We start from the raw sequence: 21,549 nt of genomic DNA, 5'->3' as shown, positions 1-21,549 counted from the left end.
TATCCGACTGTGTGTGACTGTGATCAAAAGCATTTTTAGGGTGATGAAAGGCTGCAAAAATAAGGTAAAAACAATGCTGTACACAGTACAAAGGCTGTGTGTAGGTTATAGCACCCAGAGTTCATGAGAGTTGCGCTTTAAGGACTGCCATGCACAGTCCCCAGCTTAATTAAACTTTTGTACTTTTTTTACAGACCAGAAATTCATTGCTTCCTGTATTAATAAACCGAATATTCTTCATTATTCTCGCCTAAGAATTTATATTCGAACAAACCCCCTTGAATATCCCTGCCTGAATTTTCCCTGCCTTTCTGACCGCTAAGTTATATATTGAATACTTAAAAGATGTAGGGATAGTAGAGATGAGCGAACTTACAGTAAATTCAATTTGTCACGAACTTCTCGGCTTAGCAGTTGATGACTTATCCTGCATAAATGAGTTCAGCTTTCAGGTGCTCCCGTGGGCTGGAAAAGGTGGATACAGTCCCAGGAGACTATTTCCTAGGAATGTATCCACCTTTTCCAGCCCACGGGAGCACCTGAAAGCTGAACTAATTTATGCAGGATAAGTCATCAACTGCCGAGCCGAGAAGTTCGTGACAAATCGAATTTACTGTAAGTTCGCTCATCTCTAAGGGATAGTGTAGGGAAAGTAAAATGAATAAACTATATAAATTTTCGCTTACCGCATGGGGTTGTGTAACCCATACCCAACAGAGGTACTGGCGAGTATAGGTAGCGGTATCATTGTGAACTGCAGCTTTCCTGCCAAAAACAATCACAATTAACCAGAAGGAGTACTTCTCAAAGTATGGCAGAAATGGAACTGGACATGACCACCAGGTAAAAGGAACAGGAATGTTTATTAGACCATCATGCAACATGTTTCACTGCGCTCAGGCAGCTTCATCAGGCATTTGAGTAACTTGATGTAACTAATCACTTATATGGTCTGCAGAGCCTGTGTAGAGCTGGCATCTACCTTACTGCATGAAAGAATATTGCTCTGTAAATAGTGGATTTTATTCTATAACTGTATAGCTGTATTATCCAATACTTATATGGTGTAATGGTAGTGGTCATATTGTGTTCCTTTGCCGAGTAAAAGATGTAGATGATCTGCTAGTTGAAAGCTAGGGATCTAGTGATCACTAGTCCGTGTGTTTTAAAGGGGTAAAAAACATATTTTTTTTTTTTTATCAACTGGTGCCAGAAAGTTTAACAGATTTGTAAGTTACTTCTATTAAAAAAAAATATTTGTCCTTCCAGCACCTATTAGCATTAACTGGAAGGGTTAAGATTTTTTAATAGAAGTATTTTACAAATCTGTTCAATACCTTAAGGACGCAGGACGTACATTTACGTCCTGATGCGGTGGTACTTAACGCGCCAGGACGTACATTTACATCCTGTGCATAACCGCGGGCATCGGAGCGATGCCCGTGTCATGCGCGGCTGATCCCGGCTGCTGATCGCAGCCAGGAACCCGCCGGCAATGGCCGACGCCCGCAATCTCGGGCGTCCGCCATTAACCCCTCAGGTGCCGGGATTAATACAGATCCCGGCATCTGTGGCAGTGCGCGATTTCAATGAATTATTGGATCGCCCGCAGCGCTGCTGCGGGGATCTGATCATTCAGAACGCCGCACGGAGGTCCCCTCACCTTCCTCCTTCCGGCGTCTCCTGCTCTGGTCTGAGATCGAGCAGACCAGAGCAGAAGATGACTGATAACACTGATCTGTTCTATGTCCTATACATAGAACAGATCAGTATTAGCAATCATGGTATTGCTATGAATAGTCCCCTATGGGGACTATTCAAGTGTAAAAAAAAATGTGAAAAAATGTAAAAGTAAAAGTAAAAAAAAAATTAAAAATCCCCTCCCCAATAAAAAAGTAAAACGTCAGTTTTTTCCTATTTTACCCCCAAAAAGTGTAAAAAAATAAATTTAATAGACATATTTGGTATCGCCGCGTGCGTAAATGTCCGAACTATTAAAGAAAAATGTTAATGATCCCGTACGGTAAACGGCGTGAACGTAAAAGTAAAGATCATGGCGCAAAAAATGAGGCCTCATACCGCCGCTTATACGGAAAAATAAAAAAGTTAGAGGTCATCAAAATAAAGGGATTATAAATGTACTAATTTGGTTAAAAAGTTTGTGATTTTTTTTAAGCACAACAATAATTAAAAAGTATGTAATAATGGGTATCATTTTAATTGTATTGACCCTCAGAATAAAGAACACACGTCATTTTTACCGTAAATTGTACGTCGTGAAAACGAAACCTTCCAAAATTTGCAAAATTGCGTTTTTCTTTTTCATTTTCCCACAAAAATAGTGTTTTTTGGTTGCGCCATACATTTTATGATATAATGAGTTATGTCATTACAAAGGACAACTGGTCGCGCAAAAAACAAGCCCTCATACTAGTCTGTGGATGAAAATATAAAAGAGTTATGATTTTTAGAAGTCGAGGAGGAAAAAATGAAATTAAATTGTCTGAGTCCATAAGGCCAAAATGGGCTGAGTCCTTAACCCCTTAAGGACCCAGGACGTACTAGAACGTCCTGGCACCCTGGGCTTTAAGGACCCAGGACGTCCCCGTATGTCTTGGTGTTTCTCCGGTCTCTGCCGCGCCCCGGGCAGAGATCGGAAGCGGATGCCTGCTGAAATCCTTCAGCAGGCATCCAGGGCAATCGCCGCAAATCGCAAGGGAAAATCGCCCTTGTGATCTGCGGCGATACAGGGCTGATCGGGTCTATGGGACCCGACCGCCTGGTAATTTTGCATGATCCCGGCTGTCACAGACAGCCAGGACCATGCTAAAGTATAGGAGTGAGGTGGCAAACCTGCCACTTCCTCCTATACCCTGCGATTCTTCGGTTAATTAACCGACCAATCGCAGGGGGGGGGGGGGGGGGGGGGCGGTTACTTCCTCCCGTCCTGCCCGGCCCCTTGAAGTCCGGAGAGGACGGGAGGAAGACCGGAGGACGCGGCGGGGGACGGGGGAGTGCTGGGGCCCGGCCCCGGTACTTACCTCGTCCCTGAAGACCCGGATCCCGGCGATGAAGACGGCGGCGGCGGCGACAGGTGAGTGGATCTTCAGCCGCGGTCGGGCCCTTTACAGCAATGCACGTCGCCGTAAAACGACATGCATTGCTGTATTGGGACCCTGTATACTACAACTCCCAGCATGCCCAGACAGCCCTTGGCATCTGGGCATGCTGGGAGTTGCAGTTTTGCAACATCTGGAGGTCCGCAGTTTTGGGACCACTGTGCCCTTCCAGATGTTGCAAAACTACACATCCTCAGCATGCCCTTACTGTCCAGGCATGCTGGGAGTTGTAGTTCTGTAACATCTGGCCCTTCAGATGTTGCAGAACTACAACTCCTAGCATGCCTGGACAGTTTTGGCATACTGGGAGTTGTAGTTTTGCAACATATGGAAGGGCACAGATTGGGAACCACTGTATTAGTGGTCTGCAAACTGTAGTCCTCCAGATGTTGCAAACTACAACTCCAAGCATGCTGGAAGTTGTAGTTCGGCAACATCTGGCTCTAAAGATGTTGCCGAACTACTACTTCCAGCATGCCTGAGAATGTTTGGGAGTTGTGGTTTTGCAACAGCTGGAGGCACACTGGTTGGGAAACATTGTCTGTTTCCTAACTCAGTGTTTCCCAACCCGTGTGCCTCCAGCTGTTGCAAAACTATAATTACCAGCATGCACTGATAGACTGTGCATGCTGGGAGTTGTAGTTTTGCAACAGCTGGAGGTCCCCCCCCCCCAGTGAATTTACAGGGTACATTCACATGGGCAGGGGGCTTACAGTGAGTATCCGGCTGCAAGTCCAGTATCCGATGCAGCAAATTTTGTGCCGCAGCTCAAACTCGCTGTAACCCCCCGCCCGTGTTGCTGTCCTCTAAAAACACTACACTACACGAACACAAAATAAAATTAAAAGTAAAAAACACTACATATACACAGCCCCCTACACAGTCCCCCTCCCCAATAAAAATGAAAAACGTCTATTACGCCACTGTTTTCAAAATGGAGCCTCCAGCTGTTGCAAAACAACAACTCCCAGTATTGCCGGACAGCCGTTGACTGTCCAAGCATGCTGGGAGTTTTGCAACAGCTGGAGGCACCCTGTTTGGGAATCACTGGCGTAGGATACCCCTATGTCCACCCCTATGCAAATCCCTAATTCAGGCCTCAAATGCACATGGTGCTCTCACTTTGGAGCCCTGTCGTATTTCAAGGCAACAGTTTAGGGCCACATATGGGGTATCGTCGTACTCGGGAGAAATTGCCTTACAAATTTTGGGGGGCTTTTTCTCCTTTCACCCCTTATGAAAAGGTGAAGTTGGGGTCTACACCAGCATGTTAGTGTAAAAAAATAAATTTTTTACACTAACATGCTGGTGTTGCCCTATACTTTTCATTTTGACAAGAGGTAAAAGGGAAAAAAGACCCCCAAAATTTGTAATACAATTTCTCCCGACTACGGAGATACCCCATATGTGGGCGCAAAGTGCTCTGGGGGCGCACAATAAGGCCCAGAAGGGAGAGTGTGCCATGTACATTTGAGGTGATTTGCACAGGGGTGGCTGATTGTTACAGCGGTTTTGACAAACACAAAAAAAAAAAAAAAAAAAAACACCACATTTGACCCCATTTCGGAAACTACACCCCTCACGGAATGTAATGAGGGGTGCAGTGAGAATTTACACCCCACTGGTGTCTGACAGATCTTTGGAACAGTGGGCTATGCAAATTAAAAAATTTGTACAGCCCACTGTTCCAAAGATCTGACAGACACCAGTGGGGGGTAAATGCTCACTGCTTTTTTTTTTACGTATGCAAAAGTCGTGAAACCCCTGTGGGGTATTAACACTCACTTTATTCCTTGTTACGTTCCTCAAGGGGTCTAGTTTCCAAAATGGTATGGCATGTGGGTATTTTTTGCTGTCTTGGCACCATAGGGGCTTCCTAAATGCGACATGCCCCCGAGCAAAATTTGCTCTCAAAAAGCCAAATAGGACTCCTTCTTTTCTGAGCATTGTTGTTCGCCCGTAGTGCACTTCAGGTCAACTTATGGGGTACCTCCATACTCAGAAGAGATGGGGTTACAAATTTTGGGGGGTATTTTCTGCTATTAACCCTTGCAAAAATGTGAAATTTGGAGGGAAACACACATTTTATTGAAATTTTTTTTTAAATTGTTTTACATATGCAAAAGTTGTGAAACACCTGTGGGGTATTAAGGCTCATTTTATTCCTTATTACGTTCCTCAAGGGGTCTAGTTTCCAAAATGGTATGCCATGTGTTTTTTTTTCCTGTTCTGGCACCATAGGGGATTCCTAAATGCAACATGCCCCCCAAAAACCATTTCAGAAAAACGTACTCTCCAAAATCCCCTTGTCGCTCCTTCCCTTCTGAGCCCTCTACTGCGCCCACCGAACACTTTACATAGACATATGAGGTATGTGCTTACTCGAGAGAAATTGGGCTACAAATAGATGTATACATTTTCTCCTTTTACCCCTTGTAAAAATTAAAAAATTGGGTCTACAAGAACATGCGAGTGTAAAAAATTAAGATTGTGAATTTTCTCCTTCACTTTGCTGCTATTCCTGTGAAACACCTAAAGGGTTAAAATGCTGACTGAATGTCATTTTGAATACTTTGGGGGGTGCAGTTTTTATAATGGGGTCATTTGTGGGGTATTTCTAAGATGAAGACCCTTCAAATCCACTTCAAACCTGAACTGGTCCCTGAAAAATTGTGATTTTGGAAATTTTGTGAAAAATTGGAAAATTGCTGCTGAACTTTGAAGCCCTCTGGTGTCTTCCAAAAGTAAAAACACGTCAATTTTATGATGCAAATATAAAGTAGACATATTTTATATGTGAATAAAAAAAAATATTTGGAATATCCATTTTCCTTACAAGCAGAGAGCTTCAAAGTTAGAAAAATGCTAAATTTACCCAAAAAATTTTGGTAAAGAGCTCTTGCGAATATTTGCAATACGAATATTCGCATGCATAAACCTTTCGCATCATAGTCTCATCCCTGGGTCTTTAATGAAATAATACAAGCATTGCATTTATCAGTCGAAGGAGATCCCTACAATGTGCTCAGTTTTTAAAACAGTTTGAAAAAAAGACGAATATTCGTAATAGCGAATTTTAATCGTGAAATTCGTAATATTCACAAATATGCGATATTCATGATGAATTTTCGAATTGCGAATATTCGTGAACAACACTAGTTGAATGTGCTGACAAAAAAATCACACAAAAAAATTATCAATGGAAATCAAATTTATCAACCATCAACCCATGGAGGTCTGGATATGGAGTCACACTCAAAATCAAAAAAGTAGACCCAACTACAGGCTGATCCAACTTTGATATAATGTCCTTAAAAAAAGTCAAAATGAGGGTCAATAATGTGTGTGGCCTCCACGTGCCCATATGACCTCTCTACAATGCCTGGGCATGTTCCTGATGAGGTGGTAGATGGTCTCCTGAGGGATGTCCTACCAGACCTGGACTAAAGCATCCGCCAACTCCTGGACAGTCTGTGGTGCAACGTCGAATTGGTGGATGGAGCAAGACATGATGTCCCAGATGTTCTCAGTTGGATTCAGGTCTGAGGTACGGGCGGGCCAGTCCATAGCATGAATGCCTTCCTCTTGCATTAACTGCTGACGCATTCCAGCCACATGAGGTCTAGCATTGTCTTGCATTGGGAGGAACCCAGGGCCAACCGCACCAGCATATGGTCTCACAAGGGGTCTGAGGATCTCATCTCGGTAACTAATGGCAGTCAGGCTACCTCTGGTAAGCACATGGAGAGCTGTGCAGCCCCCAAAGAAATGCCATCCCACGCCATTACTGACCCACCCCGTCAAACCAGTCATGCTGGTGGATGTTGCAGGCCGCAAAACGTTCTCCATGGAGTCTCCAGACACAACCCCCACCTGTGGACGTTGGGCCCTCATACCACCCTCATGTAGTCTGTTTCTAACGGTTTTAGTGAACACATGCACATTTGTGGACTGCTGGAGGTCATTTTGCAGGGCTCTGGCAGTGCTCCTCCTTGCAAAAAGGGGGAGGTAGCGGTCCTTCTGCTGGATTGTTGCTCTCCTACGGCTTCCTCCACGTCTCCTGGTAGTGCCTCCATGCTCTGGACACTACGCTAACAGACACAGCAAACCTTCTTGCAACAGCTCGCATTGATGTGCCATCCTGGATGAGCTGCACTACCTGAGCCACTTGTGTGGGTTGTAGACTCCGTCTCATGCTACCACTAGAGTGAAAGCACCGCCAGCATTCAAAAGGGACCAAAACATCAGCAAGGAAGCATAGGAAATGAGAAGTGGTCTGTGGTCACCACCTGCAGAACCACTACTTTATTGGGAGGTGTCTTGCTAATTGCCTATAATTTCCACCTGTTGTCTGTTCCATTTGCACAACAGCATGTGAAATTGATTGTCAATCAGTGTTGCTTCCTGAGTGGATGTCACAGTGTGATTTCACAGAAGTGTGATTGACTTGGAGTTACATTGTGTTGTTTAAGTGTTCCCTTTACTTTTTTTGGGCAGTGTATATATATATATATATATATATATATATATTTCTCCAAGACTCCCTCTGCTCTCCCACACTCCCTCTTTATTCTGACCAAGCTAAGTCTTTTGGGCACCCTCCGCTCTCCCACATACCCTCTCCCTCTTTAACCTGATCACGCCAAGTCTCTTGGGCGCCCTCTGATTTCCCACACTCCGTCTCCTGACCACGCTATTGTCTCTTGGGCACCCTCCGCTCACCCACACACCTTCTACCTCTTTCTTCTGACCATGATAATGTCTCTTGGGCACCCTCTACTCTCCCACACTGTTTTTTCAATTTATTTTGACGAGTTAAATTTTTTTTAAACAGTCTGATGAAGAAATAGTTTTTGATGAGCAATCCATTGGCCCTGGAACAGTTACAACTTCACTAGAATGGAATTCAGGTTAAATAAGTATCTATAATTTTTATTGCATAAAACATATTTCTATCTTTTTATATATTTACAGTATATCTAAATCATTTTTTTTTTGTATTTAATATTGTTCATGCTAGTTGTCTGAAGATAGTGAAGAGGATCAAGAAGAAAATGTAGGCACTACATCATCTCGTCGACTAAGAATAGTAACATAGTAATATAGTAACATAGTTCATAAGGTTGAAAAAAGACCAGAGTCCATCAAGTTCAACCTATAACCCTAATAAGTCCCTTTTGAGTTGATCCAGAGGAAGGCAAAAAACCCTCATACTAGAGGTAAAATTTCCTTCCCGACTCCAAATATGGCAGTCAGAATAAATCCCTGGATCAACCTTCTGTCCTTATAAATCTAGTATACTTAACCAGTAATGTTATTACTCTCCAAAAATGCATCCAGCCCCTTTTAGAACTCTATTACAGAGTTCACCATGGGAGAGAATTCCACAGTCCCACTGCTCTTACAGTAAAGAACCCCGTCTGTGCTGGTGTAGAAACCTTCTTTCCTCTAGATGTAGAGGATTCCCCCTTGTTATAGATACAGTCCTGGGTATAAATAGATCATAGGAGAGATCTCTGATATATTTATACATAGTTATTAGGTCTCCCCTAAGCCTTCTTTTTTCTAAACTAAATAACCCTAATTCTGATAATCTTTCCCATTCCCCGTATTACCCTGGTTGCCCGTCTTTGAACCCTCTCCAGCTCCAATCTATATCTTTCTTGTACACTGGTGCCCAGTATTGTACACAGCATTCTATGTCATGTTTTAGTAATTTAAATGCTTTATTTTTGTCATTTATTGCCCCCTTAACATTTTATTCATCCATATTGGTTTTCTTTTATTTCTGACCCTTTTATTCCCATAAGGGGATAATAGGGACAGTGAAAATATAAGATATTTTTCCAATTTAGCCTCCAATTTAGTGTCAGTATTGTTCTTTTTGAGGAAATTATCCCATTTTATATTAAGGGCTTCTCTGAGTTGATCGAACTTTGCCTTCCTAAAGTTCATTGTTTTTGTGGCCCCTCGAGAGATTCCCTTATTGAAGAACAAGTTATAATGTAATATATTATGATCACTATTTCCTAGGTGTCCTTCTACTTGCACATTAATTACTCTTTCAGGTACGTTGGTTAATAAGTCTAGTAAGGCGCCCCCTCAGGTCGGGCCCTGCACCATTTGGGACAAATAATTGTCTTTAGCTATAGTCAGAAACCTGTTTCCTTTGAGATTCACAGGTCTCAGTCTTCCAGTTTATATCAGGATGGTTAAAGTCCCCCATTATTATCACCTCATTCTTATTTGCTGCTTGTTTATTTGCCTCAGTAATTGATCTTCTGGCTCTTCCATTATGTTTGGTGGCTTATAGCAAACCCCTATCAGAATTTTTTTTTATCTCCATATATTTCTTCCACTTTCTGTTTTGTCCGATCCTTCCTGAATAGACTATAACTCTGTATGTTGACCGCCCAGTCACAGCTATCGTCCAACCAAGTCTCTGTTATACCGACTATGTCATAATCCTCCTCAGAAATTTTCAACTCCAGTTCGTCAGTTTTATTGGACAGACTTCTGGCATTAGTCAACATGCACTTCAATGGTGTATGTGTTTTTTTTTCCTATGATGCCTATCCCTAGAAACTATTCTAACCCCTCCCTCCGCTCCACCCCCAGGAACATTATTAAGTTCCCCCCCTTCATCTACACTGTATTCCCCCTCTATGTTGTAGCTTCCCTCCCCCCCAGTCCCTAGTTTAAACACTCTTCCACCCTTCTAGCCATCTTCTCCCCAAGCACAGCTGCACCGTCCCCCTTGAGGTGCAGTCCATCCCTACGGTAGAGCTGGTAACCGACAGCGAAGTCGGCCCAGTTCTCCATGAACCCAAACCCCTCCTTCCTACATCAGCTTCTGAGCCACTTGTTTACCTCCCTAATCTCCCGCTGCCTTTCTGGTGTGGCTCGTGGTACAGGTAATATTTCAGAAAATACTACCTTGGAGGTCCTTGCCTTAAGCTTGCAGCCTAAGTCCCTGAAATCATTTTTAAGGACACTCCACCTACCTCTTACTTTGTCATTGGTGCCAATATGTACCTCTTCAGCCCCACCCAGCAACCTGTCAACCCGATCCGCGATGTGCCAAACTCGACCACCAGGAAGACAACACACTGTTCAGCGATCCCGGTCTTTGTGACAGATCGCCCTGTCTGTCCCCCACTACCAGTATCTGTCTGGCCTGCCCTGCACTCCTCCCTCCTTACTGGAGCAGACAACCCCCTGGCGGTCAGAGGCAGAGTCCTGCTTCAGTACCGCTAGCTCTGAAATGGCATCTCCCTCATCTGCCAACCGAGCAAACTTGTTGGGGTGTGCCAGTTCAGGACTAGCCTCCCTGACACTTTTCCCTCTACCCGTTTTCTAACTGTAACCCAGCTAACTGCCTGACTGTCCTGCACCTCCGTCCCACTATCCTCCCCCACCTCTACCCCCGAGAGTACTTGCTCACTGAGCAGGAGACTCCTATGCGGGTTGTCAATGCATCTCAGTGTTGCCAGTTGCTCCTCTAGATCCAGGATCTGGGCTTCCAAATGAACAACTCGCACACATCTCCCAAAACAATATGCCCCCTCAAACTGTTGTTCAAGGATTGCATACATTGTGCAAGATGCACACTGGACTGTATTTTCCAACATGCAGGCCATACTAGATTTGGGGATAGAAAAAATTAACAGAAAAAAAATAAAAATAAAATCATATATTTCAATTTAAACTTCCTGAATTTAAAGTCCCTTAATTTTAAGTCCCCTCACTTTTATACTCACTCACTTGTATACTTCCCACTCTTGTATACAGACAATCACAAGATATACTTGGTTTTATAGTTACCAAACAGCACCTCTTTCTTCACAGTTGAAAACACGGCAAAATCAGTTTTTGTTCATTACTAATTTTATTTACAATGTCCATCATCTATCATATTTACAAGTTACAATGATCTGTTGTGGACCATTGAAACTTGAATACATAGTGAACATAAACATATTTACATAGTATATATCTGTCAAATGTGTCAAGGTGTGTAAGAACATAAAAATCCTAATCTGCATTTTAACATAACAAGTGTACAAGTATATGTACTTACTGACGGTCTCATAATAAATCTATGTATTTCTTTTTTTTAATAGCATATATGTATTAAAGTTTTCATGAAAGCATAACCATAAGACAAAAGCAGTCATAGTCATGAAATGTCAGGTAACAAATAGGTAGAACATGACCGCACATGGGAATGGTAAAAAGGACCCGAATAAAATGCGGCCAAGTGTGTGACAAACAAATAGGTAACATATCAAAACGATAACAGGAATATACAGTCATGGCCGTAAATGTTGGCACCCCCTTCATTTTTGAAGTTTGGTGTGACATTATGTCCGATTTGCTTTTTTTCCTCTTTTTGGTTTAGTTCTAATACACACAAAGGGAATAAACATGTGTATAGCAAAACATGTGTTACTGCAATGCTTTTCAGTGAGAAATACTTTTCTTGAAAAATTTCTGCCTTTTCTTGAAAAATTTCAGGGGTGCCAACATTTACGGCCATGACTAATAGCACAGTAAACCTATCTTGGATAAAAGCCACGCATGTATAACAGGCATTAATAAAGGGAGCAGAGGGTGAATTTGTGTAACCAATAGAAAAAAATATATAAAAACAAGAAATGAGAAGACTGGGAGCGAGTAGAAAAGACAGGGGGGAAACGAGGAGGGAAGCAGGGGCAGAAGGGAGGGACAAGGGAGAAGAGTCAGAAAGGGTACGTACCTCAGGAGGACAGCGGACACAGGCGGGGGCCAAGGGAGGCGGGCAGGCTGGTTCTACAGGTCTGGCAACACGCACGAGAAAGGCAAGGGGGAAATCAGGAGGGGATCAAGACACTAAATGTAGGGATCTGTAACCGTCTGAGGAGAGAAAATTGGTCCAAGGTCCCCAGATCATGTGGTGTTTCATCAAATGTTGTCTGGAGTCAGCAATAAGTTTCTTCATTCTGTGTACATGCGAGAGTTCCTGAACCCATGAGGAGAAGGAAGGGGCAGATTTCCACTGTCTCGGAATAACTGACCTGGCTGCAAGAAGCATAAATCTGACCAGGCGGGTGTTCCATTTAGAGGAGGAGCCGGGGCTACACTAAGTCACACTGAGGTTAGTTTACGAATAGTATCTAGAATATGATTCCAGAAGGGGGTCAGTGAGGCACACTGTAACTAAATACGAGACATTGTACCACCACCCGTCTCGCCACACCTCCAATAAGCTTCCTGCACACCAGGGTAAAAGCGGGATAATAGGGCCGGAACTCTGTACCATCTCGTCAGAACTTTGTAGTTCGTTTCTTGAGCCTTACATGATATAGATGTGTTATGGCACATGAGAACTGCTGTGTTCCACTCCTCTTCCGTAAACTTACAGTTTAGTTCCCTCTCCCAACCCATCCAGAAGGGCAGGTGGTCAGTACTGAGAGAATCAAGAAAGAGAGCATAAATAGTACTTTTCGGGTGATTCACCCTGGAGGTAGAGATAGTCTCTCTCGATAGGGCGATAGCTCTGGCACAAGATTGGATTCCCTCTTTTGAGATCACAGTGATAAAGGCACGTGGAAAAGACTGATGAAGGGGATGAGTCGGATAGTGTTGAAAGCAGAAAGAAGAGGAGAAGTCAGCTCTGACCGGAGGAGCTTGTAAAACTTGGCTGTATAGCCATCTGGTCCCGGGCTCTTGCCTGCAGAGAGGAAATTACATCTTCAGAGAGGGTAGGTAGGGCAGTTGAATCAAATGACTGAAGGGAAGGGGTATGCATACCAGTCTGGGAATTGGCACCAGGGGCAGGTAAGACATTTATGTATTTCATGTAAATACTACATGGTGTGTATTGAGGTTTCCCAGTGCAAGGGTTACATTCTCCTTTGGGCAACTGGCGACAGTGTATAATTATTTTTTTTTTTGTATTTGACACTGTGTGTACTGTATAGGACACATGCAGTAGCTAATGTCAAGGGGAGTCATTTATATGTTTAGATCCCCAATGCAAATTCTACAACAGGGTACAATTTTATAATTATAATATTAGTCTCTTATAGGTCAGATTTCCTTTTGGGCCCCATTAGGCATCAGGGCCCCAGTAAACTTGCTACATGTACACCCCGAATGGCTATGCAATCATGTTACCCGCAGGCGCTGCTTTACTTTTCCTCATGTGAGCCGCGGTGCTGGAAATGAATGAGTTGTGAGCCAAGGATTCAGGATGGAGAACGGAAGCCGTCACCTCCCCCTGCAAGCGCTGAAAGCCAGCTTCTGATCAGAAGCTCTGCAGCACCCATTGCCCACTGGCTTTCAGCGCTTGCAGGGGGAGGTGACAGCTTCAGTTCCCTGTCCTGCGCCCGCATCTCACAACTCATTCATTTCCAGCGCCGCGGCTCACAGGAGGAAAAGGAAAGCAGCGGCTGCGGGTAACATGATTAGTCCCCCGATGTGGGGACAGCGCTGCGGCTGATAATTCATTCATTCGGGGGGGGGGGGGGGAGGAAAAGTAGAGCAGCGCCTTCGGGTCATATATGATTAGTTCCCCAGCGCACTGCAACTGATAATTCATTCGATAGGGGGGGGGGGGGGTTAGGGGGAAATGAGTGGAAAAAGAATACAGTCAAATACCATGGAACACATTTTTGGTCATACCGCCCAGCACTAGTGTGTGTATTTAAAATTATTTTAATTAGCAGGTGACTGCATAAGGGTTTCCTCCTACCATTCACATTGGTGTGGTTCTCTGTGGCAGTTATTGTTTCTGTGATGGAGTGGCCCAGAGCCAGGGGCTTGGTCGGGCAGCAGTGGGGTTGCCTGGCCACTGGGTCACTCCCCCTGTGGGCATGGTGTCTCGGAGGTGGTGGTCTCAGCCCAGCGCTACGCCAGTGTAAGGTTAGGGACCCACTCTGACTAGGTAGCCTTGACGTGGCGAGTGGGCTTGTACTTTTAGATCAAAATGTATAATAACAACCTGTTAGTTTTTGGAATTATGCTGAGAAGCAAGTAGATCAAAATACAAATGGTGGATGTGCGGCTGTGTTTCTCTATTTGTGTTGTATATAAGTGTGTATTTATACCCACAATTTACAAGTTTATACCCACAATTTACTAACCAAGAAATCTCTATACTTATACATGGTATTAGTTAACCAGATAACGGCGACGGAATTTAACAGAGATGCCAATAGGTAATATTTTTTATTATTCCTATAATAATTGTAATTTACATTTTTTAAATTATCTTTCTAGGTTGAGATTTATCAAAACCTGTCCAGATGAAAAGTTGATGAGTTACTCCTAGCAACCAATCACATTGCTTTTTTCATCATTCTGAGGCATTTAATAAGAAGCATACTGATTAGTTTCTATGGGAAACTCAGCAAATTTTCCTCTGGACAGGTTTTGATATATCTCGTCACTAGTGTTTTACAGCTCCCAGTTACTGGTATGTTAATGGACATAGTTGTTAGATCAAAACAGTTAAGGGGTAATGCATCCAAATGTGAAAGATCACCTTATATTATATTATATTATATTATATATATATATATATATATATATATATATATATATATATATATATATATATATATATATATATATATATATAAAACTCAACGTGTGTGTGTGTATGTATGTTCCACAAAAACTTTCAAACGGATATTAACATGAAACTTGGCACACATGTTACTTATATGTCAACAACAAACATAGGATAGGTGATTTAACCCTTACTCACCCCCATTTGCCAGGGGCGGGGTTTTTGTTCAAAGTCCCATACAAGTCTATGGGAAATATATGTTACTGCATAACTTCCAAACGGCTGGAGATATTTCGATAATACTTGGTCACACGTTACTTATATGTCCACTTAAAATATAGGATAGTTAATTTAACCCTTAACTACCTCCATTTGTGAGGGTCAGGGTTTTTTTTTTTTTTTAAGTCCCATGCAAATCAATGGGAAATGTATGTTCCCATATAATTTCCGTACAGCTGGAACTATTTCATTACCTGGTACACATATTACGAGTCGGGATAGGACGACGGGATAGGAGGACAGGATGGGAGGTCGGGATAGGAGGACGGATATAAGGTCGGGATAGGAGGACAAGATAGGAGGACGGGATAGGAGGTCGAGATAGGACAACGGGATAGGAGGTCAAGATAGGAGGTCGAGATATGAGGACGGGATAGGAGGTCGAGATAGGAGGACGGGATAGAAGGTCGAGATAGGAGGACGGGATAGGAGGACGAGATAGGAGGAGATAGAAGCTTGCTCTTCTGAGTGTTGCTGTGTAAGAGGGGGCGTGAAAGAGGAGTTACAAAAACTGTGATTATCTGTTGTGTGGAGTGAATCTGTGGAGTGGGTGCGACTGCCTATAGTCCACATTCATATTTTGGATAAGTCTTTCTCTTTTGCACATAGTGGGATAACTGTTTAAACACCCTTTTTCATTTTTTTTTTCTCTGTTCCACCTCTAGGGGGAGGAGGAGTAGATTGGGCTCAGGTGTATAAATATTAGCTTGGGATTCTTATTGAGAGCTTGCTCTTCTGAGTGTTGCTGTGTAAGAGGGGGCGTGAAAGAGGAGTTACAAAAACAGGAGGTTGAAAGCAGGAGGTTGAGATCGCTGCGAGTGTTAATTTCTGAACCCACAAGGTCTACAAAAAATTTTAAGTGTAATTTTGACAGTTTTTTCCTATACATTTGTGAAATCCCCATAACTAGATGGCCTCCATGTTGGAAAATGCAGTCCAATGTACATCCTGTTCAATGTATGCAATCCTTGAACAACAGTTTGAGGGTGCATATTGTTGTGCGAGATGTGTGCTAGTTGTCCGTTTGGAAGCCCAGATCCTGCATCTAGAGGGGCGACTGGCAACAATGAGAAGCATTAACAACATGGAGAGGAGTCTCGTGCTCACTGAGCAGGCACTCTCGGGAATAGAGGTGGGGGAGGACAGTGGGACGGAGTTGCAGGACAGTCAGGCAGTTAGCTGGGTTACAGTAAGAAAGTGGGGTAGGGGAAAAAGTGTCAGGGAGGCTAGTCCTGAACTGGCACACCCCGACAAGTTTGCCCGCTTGGCAGATGAGGGGGATGCCATTACAGAGCTAGCAGAACTGCAGCAGGATACCGCCTCTGACCGCCAGGGGGGTGTCTGCTTCAGTAAGGAGGGAGGGAGGAGTACAGGGCAGGCCAGACAGGTACTAGTGGTGGGGGACTCAATTATTAGGGGGACAGACAGGGCAATCTGTCACAAAGACCGGGATCGCCGAACAGTGTGTTGTCTGCCTGGCGCACGAGTTCGGCACATCGCGGATCGGGTTGACAGGTTGCTGGGCGGGGCTGGAGAGGACCCAGCAGTCATGGTACATATTGGCACCAATGACAAAGTAAGGTAGGTAGTGAGGTAGGTGGAGTGTCCTTAAAAATGATTTCAGGGACTTAGGCCGCAAGCTTAAGGCAAGGACCTCCAAGGTAGTATTTTCTGAAATACTACCAGTACCACGAGCCACATCAGAGAGGCAGCGGGAGATCAGGGAGGTAAACAAGTGGCTCAGAAGCTGGTGTAGGAAGGAAGGGTTTGGGTTCATGGAGAACTGGGCTGACTTCGCTGTCAGTTACCGGCTCTACCGTAAGGACGGGCTGCACCTCAATGGGGAGGGTGCAGCTTTGCTTGGGGAGAAGATGGCTAGAAGGGTGGAGGAGTGTTTAAACTAGGGACTTGGGGGGAGGGAACCTACAGCAAAGAGGGGGAAGATAGTGTAGATAGAGAGGTGGGAATTATAAATGTACCTGGGGGTGGAGCGGAGGGAGGGGTTAGAATAGTTAATAGGAATAGGCTTCATAGGAAAATAAAACTTACACCCTTGAATTCCATTAACCCCAATAACATAAAGGATGGAAATGTAAAGTGTATGTTCACAAATGCCAAAAGCCTAGCAAATAAAATGGGGGAGCTTGAGGCCTTGATACTGGAGGAACATATTGATATAGTTGGGGTCACTGAGACATGGCTGGACTCCTCGCATGACTGGGCTGTCAATCTGCAGGGGTTTACATTGTTTCGCAAGGATAGAATGAACAGAAAAGGTGGTGGAGTCTGTCTGTATGTAAGAAGTGGTATGAAAGCCAGTGTGAACGATGCCATAGTGTGTGATGATTTTGAGGAGGTGGAATCACTGTGGGTAGAATTACAAAAGGAGGGAAATACTGAAAAAATAATACTTGGTGTAATCTACAGACCCCCTAATATCACTGAAGAGATAGAAGTTCGGCTTCATAAACAAATAGAGAGGGCCGCCCGGGCAGGTACAGTGGTAATAATGGGAGATTTTAACTATCCAGATATAGATTGGGGCCGGGGGCTGGCTAAAACTACAAAGGGGCGACAATTCCTAAATTTATTGCAGGATAATTTTATGGGCCAGTTTGTGGAGGACCCAACAAGAAGTGATGCCTTGTTGGATCTGATCATTTCCAACAACGCAGAGCTGGTTGGTAATGTAACTGTGCGGGAAAACCTTGGGAATAGCGACCACAATATAGTTACTTTTGACTTAAAATGTAGAAAACAAAGACAGGCGGGAAAGGCAAAAACATATAACTTTAAAAAGGCAAATTTCCCTGGGCTGAGGGCTGCACTACAGGACATAGACTGGGGGGAGGTGTTCTCAAATACTGATACAGAAGGTAAATGGGACATCTTTAAATCAACTCTAAATAACTATACAGCTAAATATATACCAAAGGGGAACAAATATAAACGATTAAAACTAAATCCTACATGGCTGACACATGATGTTAAAAGAGCAATAAACAACAAAAAAATAGCCTTCAAAAAATACAAATCTGATGGGTCAGCGATAACATTTAAACAGTACAAAGAGCTTAATAAAATCTGTAAACATGTAATAAAAACAGCAAAAATTCAAAACGAGAGACAGGTGGCCAAAGAAAGCAAAACTAATCCTAAATATTTTTTTAGATATATAAATGCAAAAAAAACAAGGACAGATCATGTAGGACCCCTTAATAAGCCAAGAGTTCTTAGAGAGGTAAGTTCAGTAATATCTGTACCCCTGTTCATGATATTTAGAGATTCTCTGGTGTTTGGTATTGTGCCAAGGGACTGGCGCAAGGCGAATGTGGTGCCAATCTTCAAAAAGGGCTCTAGGTCTTCCCCAGGAAACTATAGACCGGTAAGTTTAACGTGCATTGTGGGTAAATTGTTTGAAGGACTTATAAGGGATTACATACAGGAATACATAGGGGATAATAGTATTATAAGTGATAGCCAGCATGGGTTTACTAAGGATAGAAGTTGTCAAACCAATCTAATTTGCTTTTATGAAGAGGTGAGTAGAAGCCTTGACAGAGGAATGGCTGTGGATATAGTGTTTCTGGATTTTGCTAAAGCATTTGATACTGTCCCTCATAGACGTCTGACAGGTAAGTTAAGGTCTTTGGGTTTGGAAATTTTAGTTTGTAACTGGATTGAACACTGGCTCATGGATCGTACCCAGAGAGTGGTGGTCAATGATTCGTACTCTGATTGGTCCCCGGTTATTAGTGGTGTACCCCAAGGTTCAGTACTGGGCCCGCTGTTGTTTAATTTATTTATCAATGATATAGAGGATGGTATTAACAGCTCTGTTTCTATCTTTGCAGATGACACCAAGCTTTGTAGCACAGTACAGTCTATAGAGGATGTGCATAACTTACAGGATGACTTGGATAGACTAAGTGTATGGGCATCCACTTGGCAAATGAGGTTCAATGTGGATAAATGTAAAGTTATGCATCTGGGTACTAATAACCTGCATGCGTCGTATGTCTTAGGGGGGATTAAACTGGCAGAGTCACTGGTAGAGAAAGATCTGGGTGTACTTGTAGATCACAGACTACAGAATAGCATGCAATGTCAGGCTGCTGCTTCCAAAGCCGGCAGGATATTGTCATGTATCAAAAGAGGCATGGACTCAAGGGACAGGGACATAATACTCCCCCTTTATAAAGCATTGGTACGGCCTCACCTGGAATATGCTGTTCAGTTTTGGGCACCTGTCCATAAAAGGGACACTGCGGAGTTGGAAAGGGTGCAGAGACGCGCGACTAAGCTAATATGGGGCATGGATCATCTTAGCTATGAGGAGCGATTAAAGGAGTTACAATTGTTTAGTCTTGAGAAGAGACGTTTAAGGGGGGATATGATAAACGTAAATAAGTATATTAATGGCCCATACAAAAAATATGGAGAAAAACTGTTCCAGGTTAAACCCCCCTAAAGGACGAGGGGGCACTCCCTCCGTCTGGAGAAGAAAAAGTTTAGTCTCAAGGGGCGACACGCCTTCTTTACCGTGAGGACTGTGAATTTATGGAACGGTCTACCTCAGGAACTGGTCACAGCAGGAACAATTAACAGCTTTAAAACAGGATTAGATACATTCCTGGAACAAAATAACATTAATGCTTATGAAGAAATATAAAATCCCATCCCTTCCCCAATATCGCGCCACACCCCTACCCCTTAATTCCCTGGTTGAACTTGATGGACATATGTCTTTTTTCGACCGTACTAACTATGTAACTATGACTGGATAGGAGGACTGGATATGACAACAATATATGGGGATGGGATTTGAAGTCAAACGCTTCCTCCTTTGTTGATTTTCCTCCCCAACAAGGATGAGGAAGGAAAAACCGGGCAATGCCGGGTACTCCGCTAGTCCATGGATAAAAGGGAAATTTACTTTTTGTTGCTGTCCGCCAATTTCAATTGTAAACGATTGTTTAATTGTGTTGGCTATGTTCACACTCCAGAATGTCCACATGTTCTTCCAAATGAAAGTAGCGCATGAATTTATAATCAATACACTTCAATGATATTCTGCTTTAAGATTCACATAGCATCATTTTGTCTGCCTAATTACAATTTAAATATATTATAAAAATTCATGCAGAATTCAGCGCTGAACTTATGGTGTGTAAAAATAGCTTTGTGAGAATTTGACATGTGGTTAAGAAAGGAAAATCACTTAAAGGGATACTCCCATGGAAAACTTTTTTTTTTTTTTTTTTTTAAATCAACTGGTGACAGAAAGTTAAACAGATTTGTAAATTACTTCTATTAATAAAAAAATATATATAAAATCTTAATCCTTCGAGGACTTATTAGGGGCTATATACTACAGAGGAAATTAGAGATGAGCGAACTTACAGTAAATTCGATTTGTCACAAACTTCTCGGCTCGGCAGTTGATGACTTTTCCTGCATAAATTAGTTCAGCTTTCAGGTGCTCCCGTGGGCTGGAAAAGGTGGATACAGTCCTAAGAGACTCTTTCCTAGGACTGAATCCACCTTTTCCAGCCCACCGGAACACCTGAAGGCTGAACTAATTTACGCAGGAAAAGTCATCAACTGCCGAGCCGAGAAGTTCGTGACGAATCGAATTTACTGTAAGTTCGCTCATCTCTAGAGGAAATGTTTATCTTTTTAGATTTCTCTGATGTCATGACCACGGTGCTCTCTGCCGACCTCTGCTATCCATTTTAGGAACTGTCCAGAGCAGCATATGTTTGCTATGGGGATTTTCTCCTGCTCTGAAAAGTTCCTAAAATGGACAGCTGAGGTCAGCAGAGAAATCTAAAAATAGAGAAATCTAAAAATGTAAGCATTTCCTCTTTATTATATATCCCCTAAAAAGTACTGGAAGGATTAAGATTTTTTAATAGAAGTATTTTACAAATCTGTTTAACTTTCTGGCACCAGTTGATTTAAAAAAAAAAATTTCCACGGGAGTACCCCTTTTAGGACCAAGGGCGTACAGGTATGCCCTGATGTCCTGGTACTTAAGGACCGGGCGGGGACCGGATCCTGAGACCCCCCCCCATGTTGGCAAATTTGCGGTGATTCCGGGTCAATCCGGTCTCCGGAAAAAAAGGTGAATGGGGCTGTCCGAGACAGCCCCATTCACCCTTACCCAGCAGGTGGCACAGGTGCCACCTCACGATCACGTGATTGGTTGGTCGGAATGACCCTGCTGGGCAAGGATGGGAGTGGAGATTGGGTCCGGCAGGGGTCTCCTACCTTTACCTGGCCCGGCCGGGGTACCCTCAGAAGCGGCGGCGGACAGGAGCAGCAGAAGCGGTGGTAGCAGCGGCGGTGGTCCCGCCGGCAGGATACAGCAGGTGGTGAGGCCTATTCAGCTTCTGCTGTTGCTTAGCAACATCTCTCAGCATGCACAGCCAAAGGGCATGCTGGGAGTTGTAGTTTTGCAACAACTGGAGTTCCAACTACAACTCTACGCATGCCCTCTGGTATTCTGTGCATGCTGGGGGGGGTGAAGTTATGCAACAGCAGGAGGCACATTTTTTTCTATGAAAAAGTGTGCCTCCAGCTGTTGCATAATTA

Source organism: Hyla sarda, chromosome 7, assembly GCF_029499605.1.
Source record: "Hyla sarda isolate aHylSar1 chromosome 7, aHylSar1.hap1, whole genome shotgun sequence".
NCBI classification, from domain to species: Eukaryota; Metazoa; Chordata; class Amphibia; order Anura; family Hylidae; genus Hyla; species Hyla sarda.
Note: the sequence above shows the minus strand (reverse complement) of the source record.